Source organism: Arvicola amphibius, chromosome 10, assembly GCF_903992535.2.
Source record: "Arvicola amphibius chromosome 10, mArvAmp1.2, whole genome shotgun sequence".
In the NCBI taxonomy this organism is placed as follows: domain Eukaryota; kingdom Metazoa; phylum Chordata; class Mammalia; order Rodentia; family Cricetidae; genus Arvicola; species Arvicola amphibius.
This window is the reverse complement of record NC_052056.1, coordinates 58,356,817-58,374,270: the sequence shown is the minus strand read 5'-3', so window position 1 is coordinate 58,374,270 and position 17,454 is coordinate 58,356,817. Positions and strand designations below refer to the sequence as shown.

At 48.8% G+C, this 17,454-nt stretch overlaps 1 protein-coding gene across 1 annotated transcript in view; it reads left to right on the top strand.

Moving 5' to 3' along the window:
• Positions 1–479: 479 nt before the first annotated feature.
• Sema5b (semaphorin 5B) overlaps positions 480–17,454 on the top strand; it is a 119,052-nt gene continuing 102,077 nt past the window's right edge. The window contains exon 1 of the mRNA XM_038345271.1: positions 480–807. The gene's annotated coding sequence lies outside the window, so the exon portion shown is untranslated. The remainder of the gene's footprint in view (positions 808–17,454) is intronic.

The window sequence follows — 17,454 nt, the reverse complement described above, 5'->3', positions numbered from 1 at the left end:
GGGTTTGGTACACGGTCCTTTTCTCATTCAAATTTCAAATTCACAGGCAGGAAAATGTTTTTCCCTAGCTAAAAGGGCTGGAAAATTGAGGAGCCCTGTGTGTGTGTGTGTGTGTGTGTGTGTGTGTGTGTGTGTGTGTGTGTGTTGGGGGAGTGTTTCTCAGGCTCCAAGTTGTTGTTGGTTTGAGATGGGGTGGCAGAGCACGGTAAAGGTAGACAAAAGATGGCAAGGGCTCAGAGACCTAGGACAGAGGCAGCTTCTGTCCACGGTTCCTGGTACCACGGAGATCTGGGACCCAAGCCCGGCTAGGGGGAAATGGGGGTGCAGGGCGCCCCCTCGCGCTCTCCCGAGTTCCTCGGGGCTGGCGGGTGAAGCGCTAGCAGTGGCAGGTCCTCTCCATCCCCTTCCTCCTTTTCTCTCCCGCTCCCCTCCTTCTCTCCTCTGGCTCCCAACTCCTCCCCCACCGCTTCCCCCCCCCCCTCCTCTGCTCCCTCGCTCTCCTCCTCCCGGCTCTCTCTGGCGCGCGGGGTCTGGAGCTAGTTGGAGCGCGGGGGTTGGTGCTGGAGCCCAGCTCCGCCGAGCCCGGAGGGTCGGCGGCGCATCCAGCGGCTGTTGGAGCAGCCGGAGTGCAGCGGGCCCAACCGGAGTCGGGGACTGCAACGGATCGCTGAGCCCTTAGCCGGGATCCTTCCTGTTCGGCCGCCCCATTCCCAGACGGGCCGCCAGCTCTCGGGTTCGTCACCGTGGTCTGCACCGCCCGGAGCCCAGGGCCGCGGGGAACCCGGCACCTGCGCGTCCTGCGGGGAGGTGAGTCCGGGACCTCCCGGCGCTTTTCCCTCGCTGTCTGGGGCTGCAAGTTGCAAACTTCAGCAACTAGGGTGGGTAGAGGGGTGGGAGTCCGGGGCCGCTGGTAAGTTAGAGGCAGGTTGGAAAGGCTGCAGGGGGCAGGAGAGCGGGTTCCTGGGCTTCAACGCTGTCCAGAGCCACCTCAGCTGGGGCGCCTTTGGTGCTGCTGCGCTCCTGCCACCCCGCCTGCTCCGGGTTCTCGCTCTGCTGGGCTGCAACAGCGGCGGAGACCCAGAGCCTCGGCCTGTTGTGGGGTGATGAAGGGACCGACAACGGAATGGCTGGGACGGGGGCGCGGAGACTGGGCCGCGGTGGAGGCTCAGCAGAGGGCGGGCGGGTAAACCTGGCAAAGGGAGAGTGAGGGAGGCGAGGCGCGTGGGAACGCGTGGCCGGCTCAGAGTGTGAAATCTCCCGCGCAGGGACGTCCCTGCGCTACCGCCACTAACTCGGCCCTCACCGGATTCTCCCCACCACCATAGGATACTCCAGCCTTGACTGGGTCCTACATTGCCCAAGGCCCTGGATGGAGAATCCCGGGGACCCTCGCTCCCGCCTTGTCCAGTGAAGTGGGTGCGGCGGCGGGAACCCGGGACTAGAGGAGCGATTTCTTGATTTATTTTTCTCATGGTAATTTGTCTTTGTGATTGGGACTGGCCATTCACTTTCCGCTCACGTCGTGCGGGAGATCCAGCGCGGAGGGAGGGAGCAGGGGGCGCTTGGGCACAGTGAGGGATGCGGACTGGAAAGGGGATACGGGGACCCGAGTCAGGCGGGAGCGGAGGTAGAAGTACCAGGAGGATCTGCAGAGAAAGAAAGCGAGACTGAAGAGGATCGGCCAGACGCTTTGGGTTTCCGTTGCCTGCCTCAAACTTTAAAGAAGCAGACGACCACCTGAAGCGCCAGTCTCACCCCTCCTGGTCCCCTTTCCCAAGCCTGGTTCTAAGTCGTCTCGCCCTGCTTGCGCGAGACAAGAGTGGGCCTTGTGTTTGGATCCAAAGCGGTGGCCGCGGGATCTTGCCCCCAGGCCTGTGGTCCTCTCCAGGTTTTCGGTGGGAGAGGAAGAGAACCCGCAGAGCTCATCTGGGCAGCCCACCTTCGTGGGCCCCGTGTTCTTGATGAACCAAATAGGACTAGGTTGTTTGAAGTTTATCTGTGTCTAGAATCTACAAGATCCCACCTTTTCTGGCCCCAACTCCGTTCTGTTTTCTCCGCCCTTCTCTCTTCTCCCATTGCCCGCCCCCTCCGTGTACCAACTTCCATCTTCCCCATCCTCACCTCCCCCTGTCTTTTAGCTCACCCTTTCCAATCTTCTTAATCCTTCTGGCCTTTTTCTTGGCATTTATAAGTGTCTTCTCTTCTTCCGGAGCCCACGACCTTGAGGAAGGGGCAGAGGAGAACTCGACTTTAGAATGGGATCTAGTTAGTACGGGGGTGGGGGGCGGCGAGGGAAGCAAAATAAGAGACTTGGGGGGAAAAAAAACACCTTGACTCAAATCGAGCTTCTACCAAGTGCAGGGTGACCAAGGATAAAATGAGAGTAAATTGGGGGCGGGGGTCGTGTCTGAGCAGCGAGAACCTTCTGACCTTCTAGGCTTTATAGGTGGAAAGAACACCTGTACTGTAACTCAAGGTGTGTGTGTGTGTGTGTGTGTGTGTGTGTGTGTGTGTGTGTGGTGTGTCCCTTCTGTTTATCACCTCACCAGCTACCACCACCAGTTCCTGAAGGAATGGCAGATCTTTCATCCCTATGTCTCCTTCAATGCAAGCCTCAAGCATTTCTAAAGCACCTATGGTGTGCAGCCCTCAGTACTAGATGCTGGTTAAAACAAACCAACAAGCCATGAGCATGCACAGGGCAGAATTTCTGCCCAGTGAGAGTTGGTGCCCAGGAATAGACGTAGGTTCTCCTAGGAGAAGACGACTCCTGGGGACAGGATTGGGGTCCATCCTCACAGCGGTCTGTATGCAAGGAGGATCCTGTGGGTAAGGGCCTGATGGGAGGAGTTCCTTTATTTCAAGAGCCAGACTAAAAGGCAGAGAAACTGAAAGGCCATCTGATTTTCGGCACATGGGATGAGAAGAATACGGACTTGAAAGGTCCTTCCAGCGATTTTCTTCTCTCTTCGCGTGAGTTGCGGTCTTCTTGGTCGGCGTGAGGGCTGATCTTAGGGTCGTGCGGCGGAGACAGACCTCCTCTCTCCGAGCCCGCTCTCCGCCTTATCTATCTCCTCCTCCTCCTCCTCCTTCTCCTCCTCCTCCTTCTCCTTCTAATCCTCCTTCTCCTCTCCTCCTTCTCCTCTTCCTTTTCCTCTTCTTCATTCTTCATTTTTAAAAAAATTTGGTTAGTCTTAAATTTTCTTTTAGATTTATTTTACTTTATTTGTATGAGTGTTTTACCTTCATGCATGTATGTGTACCATGTGTGTGCCTGTCGGGTGCCCTGGAACTAAGATTATGAATGGTTGAGGATGCTGGTAATTGAATCCAGGTTATCTGCAGGAACAACAAGTGCCCTTAACCCCTGAGCCATTTCTCCAGCACCCCTCCCAGACTCTTTGAGACAAGATCTTAGTAAACTCGGCTGACCTCAAACTCTCGTACTCCTCCTGCCTCGGTCTCCTGATTGTTGCAATTATAGATATGAGTCACCATGACTGGCTTTATCACTCACTTCTTACCAAGGTTCAAAGATGGGAGAAAGTTCAGAGATTGGTGTTGGGGAGATCAGAAAAATTTGCCAAGCAGTGGAGGTGCATGCCTATAATTGCAACACTTGGGAGGCAGAGGCAGGCGGATTTCTGTGAGTTCGAGGCCAGCCTGGTCTACAAAAGCTACTTCCAGGACATGCTCCAAAGCTACAATGAAACCCTGTCTCAAAAAACCAAATGAAAAAAAATTAAGATTCCAAGACATGAGAGTATCTGCTCTGGAAGGGCATGCTGTTATGTTTCTCTGTGCCTTGGGGGTCCACTGGCCTATTTCTTAGCCTGCTCTAACTTGGATCCCAGCTTCCTCTCGCTTTCAAGGCCTATAACCAATCTTCTGAGATATGATATTCCTAGGTCAGGGACTCTGAGCACTGTGCACCCATTGTCAAGGTTCCAGATATGGAGCTGAGACTTGGACTCAAGCTCCTGTCAACCTTCCCACTGTAATCTAGAAGATGTAAACTAATTGTATTCTTTAAGGGGAAAAAAAACATGGCTTTCCCCCACCTTCTAATATAGAAAAACCTTTAGAAGTATAAAGAGGGAAAGCTGGAATGCTGGAAATTCACATTAATTCTTCAGGACTCCAAATGGATATCCAGAAAACCTTGAGCCCTGAGTATGGTTCTCAAAGAGGGGAGGGAGTCCCTAGAAGAAGTGACTTTGTAGAAACTCACCTTAACAATGCTGAAGGAAGTTGCTGTGTGGAGTGTGTGAATTTGGAAAGAAGATGGTATTGGTTTAGTTCTTTGGTACTTTGACCGTAACACTCCTACCCTGGGTCACTTCTCCTTCTATCCCATAGGGGCTCAATTAGATAATACAGTCAACCAATTCATTGCTTTCACTGAGGTCTGAGGTGAGAGAATTGACACAGAAGATGAGAGATCAAAGTTTGTGACCAGAAGCCACCTTCTATATATACTTCCTCCAAGGACCCAGGGCTAAAGTCTAAAATCTACCACTCATGCCTGCCTCAGTAGCCAGATGTGTCTCATGATCCTCAAATGTTGACTTCATTGTCTGGGTACAGGGCAACAGAAGAAAAGAAACAGAGGCAATACACTCCTCTTCCCTAATTACCAGCCACCTACTCTGTGCCAGGCACTGTGCTGGGAGCTGTAGATACAATTAGTGAGCAAGTCTTGTCTTTGGTCGCCCTTGTGGGTGTGAATCGGCATCCCCAGGAGAACGCCGTTACCGACATTGCCTCGATGTCGGTGCTAGGATTTACTGTGTCTGTGCTTCCTCCCTGTACATTTGTCTAGGTGACCTGACATCTAAAGTCAACTTGTCTGAGGGATTTGGGAGCCCAGTGTTTCAAATAGAAGGCTAGGATTCCACTTTCTCTGCTGATACTACAATCCCTTCCAGTGACTTCAGACTTTTTCTTACTTTGTCGTGTGGCTGGGCATCTCCCTTCTACCCGGGGTATGGACAAAGGCAAAGCCAGGCCTCTGGCAATGACAACTGTTAGAGGGGGATATTGGTTGGTAATGTATACTTCAGGGTTTGACTGTCCCTGGTCCTGGCAACATCTCTGTCTTATCCAGCCATCCGATCAGTGCTTCCATTTCTTATGACTTGTGGGATGGATGTGTGCATGGGTTACCTCTATAGAGGGAGTTTTCTCTGAATTTGCTGTTTTCCATTTGAGTTCAATCATCACTTAGGACAGTCTTGCATTTCTGACAGTGCTTAACTCACTTGGTTTTCAACGTATGACAAGATCCCAAAGTGTGTGTCTTAGCTAACGTGGATTGATTGAATTGGCAGAGCAGAGCTCTCTTTTTTGTAGCTTGTAGGGCAGCACCTTTTTTAGAGGCATAAGGCTACTCTTTCCGAACCTCGCTTTCTGTAGCTGGGGTTTGATGACATCTGCTCAGCTGAGAATCTTCGTATGTGTCATTTTCCACATCTGACAGATTTCCTTCGAGGGCTCTTCTGAGGAAACCTTCCTTCAACCAGCTTGTTTGCTAGAAAGTGGCAGCCCGAGAAGTTCCAACTGGAAGCAGAGTTCTGGAAGGAATGGGAGAGAAGGAAGCTGTGTGCTCCGTGCCTCTGCCCCTTCTTTTCCCTTCTGCTTTGGTGTCTTTGCCTTTCTGAGCTGAGAAATGTAAGCCAGACCTTGAAGAGCACACACTTTAATCTTGACAGGAGCAGGGAACTTACTGACAAGAAATTATTATAGTTGATGACTTGAAAGGGTAGGGGGAGATGGTAATTTTCTATCCTCTTTGCTACTGGGGTGTCCTAGAGAAAGGAGGAGGGAATCCAGGGCCAGGGACAGCAGTATTTGATCTTGAGTTGAGAACTCACAGTTGGTCCATGTCTCGTTCTCCACTGTCTGGATTGAAACTGGGGAATTGAGGATTCTACCTGGCCTTCCAAGAGTGCACGGACGGAAGGTTTCAATGCTGCATACGCTGAGTCCCGCCATGAGCTGCCTCATTGATCTGGCTTTAATAAGGATGACTTAATCAGACTCGCACATAGAACTCGCTTGAATTTGAAGCCTTGTCGATAGCATCGGAATATCTTTGCATCTGAACCAGCACTTCTCTGGCTGACTAGAGTCTTTTGTGATGGGAAAGGTTGGTTCTTGGAGGACAGCTAGTAACCATCTGTTCCACCCATCCGCGGAGGATCAAATGAGAAGAGATAGGTTTCAAATAGTGAGGAGGTTGGGTTAGCATTGGGGGCACTCTCCGAGTTGTCTGCAAAACTATCAGATTCCGCATCTAGGAAAAGGCCATCTCTGGCATTCAGTCACCAGTTTTGAACAGAGACTGCTGTTGCTTCTTGACCTCCCGGGGGTCCTGCCTTGGCTCTTGTGGATTCTTTGTGGGGGATGTTTTCTTTAGGCCAGTTTCTAAGCCCTCCCCCCCCCCCCAGTTGGTAACTCACCTGACAGCCAGTCTGACTTTGCAGAATGCAACCACTCTCCTTTTAACCTCAGCCTAAGCTGAAAGTCCCAAGGAACTGAGTGTGCTGTTGAGGTATGGGGTGTGTGTGTGTGTGTGTGTGTGTGTGTGTGTGTGTGTGTGATGAACACATGTGCAGTACATTGCATGGCTACGCACTAAGTTTTGACCGCTAGATTTATTGTTTTGTAGATTTAGTTTTTGTGGCTTCTTCCTTCCCTAGAGCTGACACGCGGCCGCCAAAGGGACAGCTTCAAAGAAACTGCTTGTGGAATGGCAACGAAGGCCCAAAGGCCCGTATCCCCTTTCCAGCCCAACTGGTCTACCTGAGCCAGACCCCGCCCCCCTTACTGTTGTGGTGACTTTCCTAAGGCCCCTACTAGATACCAGCTGCAGGGAGAACAAAAGAGCTGCAGTTGGTTCTCGATTATTCAGGAATGGATGGATCCTGTGCTCAAAGCGCAGCAACCAGAGGCCTCTTCCTCTTCTTGGGGTGTCTTCAGTAATTCTATATCTGGAGTGAGAAGCTGGGAGATCTTATCAGTTAGTGCCAACCTTTGTTTCCAGTGTCCTGTCCCTTCTTCTCTTTCTCCAAGGCACCTGGAGGAGACAAGGAGCCTCCAAGAGGCCTCATCTGCCTAAAGCAGACTGCTTTCAGGGGCCACAAATTTGCTCTGCTGACTGGCAGCGTATGTTTCTGTCCAAAGGCAGGGCAGAAGAGGAAAATACCACTGGGACCATGCTCTGGTAGATACCCCAGAATCCTGGCATTTTCTCATCCTGCGGGATTTTGTTAAGCTTGTAGTTGGTACACTGGGTTTCATTGGGATCTGTAAGCACACTGCAGTGTCCTTGAGCAAAAGCCTCCAAACAGGGCAAGGCCTGATGAGTGCCTCTGCTGATGTCCCCAAGACGGAAGGTAATTTTCTTGCATAAGGCAGGTGCTTTAGGTTGTAGCTCTCGAGAGGCTTGGTGTGCTAGGTCCAGGGAAGAGAAGGCTGTATACCACTGCCTCCTGGGAGCACAGACTTGGTCCACTGCCTCCTGGGAGCACTGGCCTGGTCCAGGCTAGTGCTGAACTTGCTGGTTCCTATAAGAGCCACCTGGGGAGCTTTGGATATAAACATAACAGGGTGTATGAAGATGGTTCAGTGGGTAAGAATGTTTGTTTTACAAGACTGACCACCTGAGTTCAATCCCCAGAATCCATATAAAAATCCAGTGGCAGTGAGGTGTACCTTAACCCCTGCATTCTTACTGCAAGATGAGAGCTGCAGACAGGAGAATCACCTGGAAGTTCATGGGCCAGCTGGCTTTCTGTATGCTGTGCAGTGGTGGACACTGAGAATCAGCTCCTGACAGCTGTTCTCTGACCTACACACACACACACACACACACACACACACACACACACACACTATAGCATGTGCTTGCATACACTCATGTATACACACACAGTAAAGCAGAATGTGTAACTGAGCATGTTAGCACATGCCTTTAATTCCAACACTAGGGAGGCAGAAGCAGGTGAATCTCCGAGTTCGAGGGGCAGCCTATTGCTGTCTACATAACTGATTACTGTAGGCGAAGACTGTTGTTTGTTTTCCAGCCACCCAGATCTGAAATAATCACACAAAAACTGTATTAATTAAAACACTGTTTGGCCAATAGTTTAGACTCTTTATTAAGTAAGTAACTCTTACATCTTAAATTAAGCAATTTCTATTAATCTATATATCATCACAAGGCTGTGGCCTGCGAATAGGTGTCTTTCTCCTTCGACAGCTATATGGTGTCTCTTTGACTCTGACTTCTTTTTTTTTTTTCTCTATCTCTGTTTGGAATTCCTGCCTTGCCCTATTCTGTGCTGTCATAGGTCCAAAGCTGTTTCTTTATTAACCAATGGTAATAAAACACATTCACAGCATACAGAGGAGAATCAGAGTACAGACCAGCCAAGGCTATATGGTGAGACCCTGTCTCAAAACAGAACAAAAATCTGAAATATATATATATATATATATATATGTGTGTGTGTGTGTGTGTGTGTGTGTGTGTGTAATATATTATATATATGACAATGTATATGAAAATGACAATTATACATTACTGTTCTAGTCTATACCTCAATTAAGTTAGAATTAAGTAGAGCCTGGGCATCGGTGTATGTGTGTGTGTGTGTGTGTGTGTGTGTGTGTGTGTGTGTCTCCCATACGCAGTCCTGGTTGGGAGCCACTGACCTAAATCTTTCCTAGATTCCAGCTGGCCTCACGCCAATGGCATGCAGCGTTTCTTCGCCCTGGCTCTTCTGAACGGTCCACTCCTTTTTCATCAGCACCAGCTCCTGGCATTCGGTCCCGGCCACTGCTTATGTTCCTGTATTCTGAATTTAATGACTTTTTATTACAAACTGATTATAGGAGCTCTTCCTAATATAACTTTTGGCCATTTTTCTTGGAAAGCATTTATAAAATTAACACATCTATTCAACACTTTAACATATTTTCTGTAGAGTGGTATGTACTCAACTGTGGTCATATGTCTGGGATATTTTGCATCCAGCTCTTTTTACTTAACAACATATTGTGATAATTTTCCCACATCTTAAGTGTGTTTTTTTAAAAAAATGGACTTCTTAATGGCTGCCTATATTCCATCATATAGATGCACCTTAATTTATTTAGCAAACGCCCTGTGGTTGGACATTTAGACTGTAAGCCATTTTTTCACCATTATAAATAATGCTGCAGTGAACATCCTTGGACATAAATCTTCAGGTTATTGATGATTATTTCCTCAGAACAGATTTCCTGAAGTGGAATATTTATGCTCTTTTTAACATGGTCCAATAAGACCATTTCTGACTGATTTCCTATAGCAGTAATAAGTTCTTGAATTCGGAGCTAAAAAAGCCAAGCTTTTCAGTGAATTCTGGGGCTGCAGAATGACTGCTTTGCCCTCCCTGACATGGGACCAAACTCCCTTGACCGCTAGATTCTTCTAGGTTCACCCTCCAGATCAATTTTATATAATACTGCCTTTAGATGAACACTCAGTGTCTTCCACATCTGACCTTTCACCTTCTCAGCCCTTGCTCTTCCACCTCTAACCCTTGAACTCTGCACTTAGAGCCCTGATGCACTCATTCTGTAATAGCCACTATTATTTATTGAGCTGTTCCTATGTATCAGGCAGGGCGCTAAACATTTTAAATGCATTGTCTCCTTTCACGCTCATGTGCCCTGTGTACAGATATTATTTTTATCTCCACTTTCCACATGAGGAAATGGAAACTTCAGAAGATAAAACAATTTGGCCAAGGTTACACAGTCAATAAGATGGGATTTAGACCCAGAATCTTCATGCTTAATAACTGCATATACATTTCTTCAGTCTTTTTAGTAACTTTTGTCTTGTGATCTCAACAGTAAATGTTCCGCCAACATCCTATGGGTATATATTGTGCCTTTCTCTAGCAGAAGAGGGGAAGCTGCTCACATATGAATGGCAGAAGAGGAGGTGTGTTAGACATTCTTTCCTTATTCATTTGTGTTTTTGAGACAGTCTCACTATTTACCTCAGGCTGACCTTGAACTTCTGACCCTCTTGTTTATGCCTCTGTAGTGCTAGGATTGCAGGAGTACATCCCCACTTCCTTCCTGTTTACTTCCTGGATTATGTCCTTGTTCCCTCTTCCCAAAGAGTCTGCAAGAGGAGACACTCTTTACCTCCTCACCAACCGCTGCCAAGCTCCCAGCATACCTTGCAGCGGAGCAGGTCCAGGTATGACACACCTCTGTTAGAGCTTCTCCACCAAGTTGGGAGGAGTGGGCTGCCACTTTCTCCGGGTGGGTTATCGAGCTGCCAGGGAGGTATGCTCTTGTGTTATGGAGGAGAGGAGGCCTCATTTTGTTGGGAGTCAAATATTGCTTCAAGTACAAGATTGGGTATATTCTTGTATTATTACATCTGTAACATGTCACTGCTGAGAAGGCTGGAAAGGGGTGACCACGACTGTCTATTCTGATTGCATCCTGGCTATGACCAAGGACCGTGTGGAAACTTGACACAAAGCTCAGATGAAAGAGAGCATATCGACTGATGGTTACAATGTCCACGGAAAGAAGTGACATGTCAAGAGACCTTTCTTGGGCTGTAGGGACTCTGATTTGGGGATTCCGAAAGGGAACCTGCTTTGTGGCAAGCGAGCTTCCAGAAAATGAAGCTTCCCATTTTTAGGCAGGATTTGGATAAGACTGGAGTAATTGAGCTTATCAAATCTGTTGATGACAAGGCCGTAATGGGCAGCTTCTATAAAAGACAGAATAAAGATTCAAAAATGATCTCAACAGACTGGAATGCTGGGTTTAAACTAACAGAATGAAATTTAACAGGGGCAGATGGAAAGTCGCATTTAGATCACAGAAATTAATTACTGAAGTTCTTGAGGGGGCTGGGAGTGGGGGCAGACCTGATTTGGCTGGGAGCCTGAGAAGCAGATCTGAGGGGTTTGATGCTGCACAGACTTCAAAGGAACCCCACAAGGTGATTAGATCACTCAAAACAGCACCATCTTAAATGTCACAAAGAGAGGAGAGAGGCAAGACCCGGGGCGTGTTCTCCCTGGTCATCTGGGATCATTTCTGGACTTGGATTCTCAAGGAGACCTCAACCAAGTCAAGGGTGGTCAGTGGAAAGCACTTGGCATGAGGAGGGCGTTGGAACACTCAGCCATGGAAGCATGGGTAATAGCAGCGAGTGTGCAAAGAGACGGGGAAATACCTGTGGTCACTCTCATGGTGGCGGACTAAGGAAGCAGCAGGTGTGCACTAGGAGAGAATATAGAGCTCTTCAGCCTGGGGGAAGCAGAGGACTGTGGAATGGAGAAGTCCCAGAACTCAGGATTTCTAGAAGGATTCAGACGGCTTCAGTGAGGTAACTGTCTCTTCAGTGATGTGGTATTCCCTCTGTATGCTGTGAATATCATTGGCTAATAAAAGAACTGCTTTAGGCCTATAGCAGAGCTATAGGGGAACAGAGCTAGGCGGGGAAAACAAAACGGAATGCTGGGAGAAAAGAGGCTGAGTACAGGAGAAGCCAGAGACGGACACCGGAACTTTAGCCGGTCAGCCACAACGCACAGATTAATAGAAATGGGTTAAATTAATATGTAAGAGTTAGCCAATAAGAAGCTAAAGCTAATGGGCCAAGAAGTGATTTAAATAATACAGTTTCTGTATAATTATTTTGGGGCTAAGTGGCCAGGAACAAACAAGCGGCCCCTCCTCCAACAAATTCTCTTCCTACTACAATTCAGGTCTACAGCCTGGGGAGCACCTGTCCTGGAGACAGATGATGGCCCAGCCCCAGGCTGGAGCACTCAGTTCCCTTCTGCTACCTTCTGAACCAGCAGTTTCTGTCACCTAGCTCTTTAAGCCTCCAGGACCTTGTACTTCTTGCTGGGGTTGGAGGCACCACTTTGGATCTTGCTCCTTCTGTTCCTGGATGCTGGTGACACTTACTTGGAACTTTTCCTGCAACTGGTTGTTAGGGGAGCTGGGGAGAGCCTTGGAATGAGTGTGACCTGAAGGGTTGAGGCAGACGGGTTCAAAAGCAGCATGACTATGCTTTGCCAGTGGGTTTTATACAAATTCTTAGCCCCCTCCCACCCCACACTTTATGATTCAGGACGATGGATTTAACAGAAGATGGCAGGATGCGGTCAGTTTCCCACTACTCTAACGCCTGAGATAATCATAAACACCAAAGGTCTGTTTTGGTTCATTGTTTCTGAGGTTTCAGCCCATGACTGGTTGGATCGTTGCTTTTGAGCGTACAATAAGGCAATATATGTTGGCAGCAGTATATGACCAAACCATTTATCTTACAGCCAGGACATAAGAAAGGAAAAAGGAAGAGGCCAGGTTTTCACAGTCCCTTTCATGGGCATACCCCCAGTGACCCAAAGACCTAACCTCTATCCTATAAAGACTCTGTCACTTGTCAGTAGTGCCATGCCAGGGAACAAGACTCTTCATGGGCCTCTTGGGGACATTGCAGATCCGAACTCTATCTGTGGCTCTCATGGATGCTCATCATTGGGATCAGATCGGGCTGGAAGGTTTTCTCCCCATCGGCATCATAATCGCCGTTCATATGAGATGATCCTGGAATCCTGCAAAGAGAAGCCTGGGGCATGGGCTCCCCTACTCCCCTCCCAGCCCACACTAGTGTGGGGCTCCCTCAACTTGGATTCATTAACTTCTTTTTACTTTGAGGTGAGGGGCCTTGTGTACACCAAGAAAGTGTTCTCTCACAAAACTTTATCTGCATCCTCTTGACTCTATGGTACCAACTCCCAGCTCTGAATAGAGGGAGCCAGGGCTGCATTCCTTCTCATCCCTTGTGCCCCCTGAGAGCTCCTGGGAGCACCAGCAGCTTCCTCTTCCTAGCTCACCAAATCTCATCTGAGTCTTGACCTCTTGCCCTTAGCCCACAGTTTAATCTGCTAACGCCAATTTTGAAAAGCCTTGAGGGCAAAATATCTATCTCATGGAGGTTTCTAAGCTTCAATAGGTAAGAAGCCTACATTGGTGGCATGCCGGGCAGGAATGGGAACGGCCCCCTTCTTGGAGTTATTAAAAGGTGTGAATCTTGAGCCCTTCAGAAATAGAAAGCTTGTTTTTTTCTAATAGGCACAAGGTATTTGATTTATTATGTATTTGTTTATTTGTGATAATACCTAGTAGAAAGCTCCCGTCTGTTTCTCTCCCTATGAGCTGCATGCTGTCTCCACAGGTTTGCTCCTAGCAAGTTCAGACCCTCTCGTCTCCTCACCTCTTCCAAACAACTTTAATCCTCTGATGCAACTCTTTATATCTGGAGCCAGGACTCTAAGATTCCCCCATCACCCAAGGCTTTGAGACAAGATGGGGGATATGAGATTTCTGAGGGTCAGGGTAGCGGTGGGGCTGACCAGTCCAGGTACCACACCTTCTGTTAGGGTAACTTCAGTTTTGACCAGATGTTTTGACCAGATGTTTTGACCAGATGTTTTGACCAGATGTTTTGGGCAGCCACACTGTTGTTTTTTTTGATTGGCCTTACAGTCAGCCCTCAGACACGTCCAGGTCCCTTTAACATAAGCTGTTACAGCTCCGTCTTGCTGATTTTGTTGTGATGCTTCAGGAGCTTGCTATGCCTACCATGACAAAGTTTTATCAGCAGGGTGGACCACACAGCAGGTATGTGCTGTCTCATAGGCTGAGAAGTTGGAAGTCCAATACAGACGGGGTTGGTGCCCTCTGAGGGATGTGATGGAGAATTTTACTGGTGCTGCTGGTATTGACTGGCAGTCTTGAGTGTTTCTTCGCTTACAGATTTAATCTATTTCTGCCTTCGTCTCCACTTGTAGCATCTGTTTCCAGATTCCCCTCTACATAAGGACACCATTCACACTGGGTGAGGGGTTCATGCGTCTCCTGAATGACTCCATCTAATTCGATCAGCAAGAACCCTATTTCCAAATAAAGTTCTATTCTGAGATATCGGGGGACTAAGATATTGATATGTGATTTTGTGGGGGATACGATTCACCCTGTGAGTGTGCTGTAGCTTTTTGGTGTCCTGGTTGGGACTTTGCAGTTTTTCCCTAAACCGTTTTCTCTAGTTGAGTTCCATCTATCTCTCCAGCTGATTGGAATCTTGCAGGCCATGTTTCTGGCATCCAGTATCTCTGCTGTTGCTCCTGGCTTGCACTGCTTCCTGTGTGTTGATCCAAGAGACTGATAAGACGGTGAAGTAGGTTGGAGCCCTGCAGCAGGCCTCCTCGTTCCTTCCAAGGCCACTTGGGAAGCACTCCCAGGGTATGCTCGTGCAGCAGGGACATGTTTTGCCAACTTCCCACCTTCCAGCTTCCTTGTCTAACTTGGACACATAATTTGTGTGTTTGTGAAGAGCTCAGATGTTTTGCTCAAGATCAGCGCTGTGAGTAAACCCCATTTCTCTCGTCTGCAGCGTGGTGACCCCATCAGTGGGACAGATGGGCTCTGCCTGACAGAACTTTATTACAGCGCACGAGCTGTCTGCCTGTGATCTCAGGGTCCTGTCCAAGTGCCCGCCACTCTCTATTAACAGTCTCCACAGGACTTTTTCTCAGGCGGCTCACTGGCTTTTCTGCTCTGTGGTTTGCAAAAACAGCCTCAGACCCGTCTGGAAATGAGGGCTGCAGTGGCCCATCAGAGCCTCCCCACACCCCTGGGGTTTGCCAAGATCCTGTCAGGACTCCTGTAAGACCCCCACAGCTGTTTGGAACTTCATCTGCATGTTCCCTCTTCCTGGGGCCAAGTGGCTTGCCTGCATTCAGAGCAGCTCAGACTGTGGCAGCCTCTGGGGGAGCCTCGGGTGCCTGAACTGTTGTTCTCCTGTTCTCCTTCCTGGGGAGTCTCATATCCTCCCAGATAAGATGAAGCGGAGGATAACTCAGGACCTGACCGAGAAGCCACTGGATCTGTCGCTGCCATCTTAGTTCCTGTCTTTCCCTCAGATGTGAAGGTCGGGCACCTACCAAGGTGTGCACTTCGGAAGCTGGGTTGGGGCAGGGAGAGGTACCGGTGGGAAGATATCACCTCTGCTGAGGCAGCTAGACTAGAAGCAGCATGGAATGACAGAGAAAAAACCAGCAGCCCTGCAGACCTGGGTTTGAATCCCCACTCAGCCATTTACCCCTAGGGTGATTTAGGTCAAATCATTTCTCTTCCCAAAGACTCAGTTTCCCCACCTGCAAAATGGCCATGGTACTTGCTTCAGGATTGCTGTGGAATTGAACAAAATATGTTCCCTTTTGTAAAGCAGGTAACCTGAAAGACAGCCTGATGTACCTCAGTTTGCTCAATAAACCAGTGTGTCTGCAGTGCGCAGGAGGGAGCTGTAGTCTGACCCGGCTGGGGAGGGGAGGCGCGGTAAAGCAAGGTCCAGTGTGAGGGGCTGAGTGCCTGCCGTGTCTGCCTGGAGAGCACAGACAGAGAAAGTGTGATTCTGAGGAAGGCCAGGAAGACTGAGCAGTCCCAGTAAGGGATGCACAGTGTGAGAACTTGTACGGAGTGAAGCACTTCTCTTAAAAAGCTCTATGCATTTCAGTTCATAAATCCCTAAGGGGAGATGATGTTTTATTACCCCATCTTATAGATGGAGCTACTGAGGCATGCCAGGCTAGGGAGATGTTAAGTTGTCTGTGACAGAACGCTGGGCTCTTCCTGTGTGCCTTGGCTGCCTCCAGCTCTCTCCTCTTTCTGTTTTGATGGGTGTGCTTCTCTGCTTCCTTCCCCTGTCGTCTGTCATGCCACCTGCCTCCTTGGTTCCACCTACAGGATTTTGTATTGAAACAAATCCTTAGACTATCTCCTTCTTGGAGATGGGCTCACAGCTCTGCTCCAATCTAAGGACCAGGATGCTTATGGGGCCTCATGCTGACCCTGTCCCTTCCCCCACTCCTCATTCATTATACTTGAAGGGAGGATTTGAGGCCACTCTGGCTATCCTGGTGTGGCTTAAGGGGAACTCTTTAGCATTGGGGTGGTGGGTGGAGAAGGAAGAGGAGGGAGGCGGTCCATGTTGACTCCCATAGCCCTATATCTCAGGGACTCTTAGGATGAGAGGGGTAGGCAACAAGATGGCTACTACTACTAATTAATCCGTGATTTTAATTACACTTCACTGCCCTGTCCTGCTGTGAGGAGGGATTACTCAGAGATTGCCACACTGGGCTAATTGTCTGGAACCTTTCCACTTCAGAAACTCCTTTCCTTGAGAGGGCAAGCCTGGGTCTGAGGTGGGGCAGAGATGGAGGGGACATGCTGGTAATTTACTCATACCCTGGTCATCTGTGGGGAAGACCTTCCTGATGGTGACTGAAGTTCTCTGTTGGTGGTTTGGTGCTGTGACCACATCCAGGGGTTCTAATAGGAAGGAAATGGGGGCGAGGGGACACAGAAGGAGAAGGGAGAGGTAGCCTTAGGGTGGATGAATGCCTCTAACTACAGGAACTAATTCTGGTGAGACCTGAATTATATTCCCAAATAAAAGCCACCTTGTGTGAGAATCTACTGTGAACTAATCTCAACTCCTCATGAAGGACTGAGAGATAAGAGAGAGGAGAAGGGGGAGAAGAAGCAGAAGAAGCAGAAGAAGCAGAAGAAACAGAAGAAGCAGAAGAAGCAAAAGCAGAAGCAGCAGCAGCAGAAGCAGCAGCAGCAGAAGCAGCAGCAGCAGCAGCAGCAGAAGCAGAAGCAGCAGCAGAAGCAGAAGCAGAAAGCAGAAGAAGCAGAAGCAGAAGCAGAAGCAGAAGCAGAAGCAGAAGCAGAAGCAGAAGCAGAAGAAGAAGAAGAAGAAGAAGAAGAAGAAGAAGAAGAAGAAGAAGAAGAAGAAAAGAAGGAAGAGGGAGGGAGGAGAGAGGGAGAGAGAGGGAGAATAGAGAGGAGAGGGAGGGGAGAAAGAGAGAGAGAGAGCACTTAGTTGGTAGCATGTCTTGTAAGCATAGGAAATGAATTCCATCTCGAGAACCTGATAACAGTGCCCGGCATGGTGATATGATGGTATGCACTTGTAATACCCATGCTAGAAAGCTGGAGACAGGAAGATCTCTGGCGCTTGATGGCCAGCCAGTGTAACCTAACTGGTGAGCGCAAGGCTAATGAGAAACCCTACCTCTAAGACACTTTCTTGGGGAATGACACTCAGGGTTCCCCTCTGGTCTCCATATCTGTGCACAGCACTCACATGAATGTGCACATATATGGACGTGCACATACACACAGGCACATTTAAAAAAATGCCTGCCATTCCATGACCAGGCTACAGTGAACCAGGCTATAGGCTGGTCTTCTCCTCTGGTTGCTGGGCCTCTCGGGAGGAGGAGACAGCCCGCAGTCTCCCAGTGAGCGAGGTTAGAATGAGGTCCCTAACAGAGTGATGCTCTT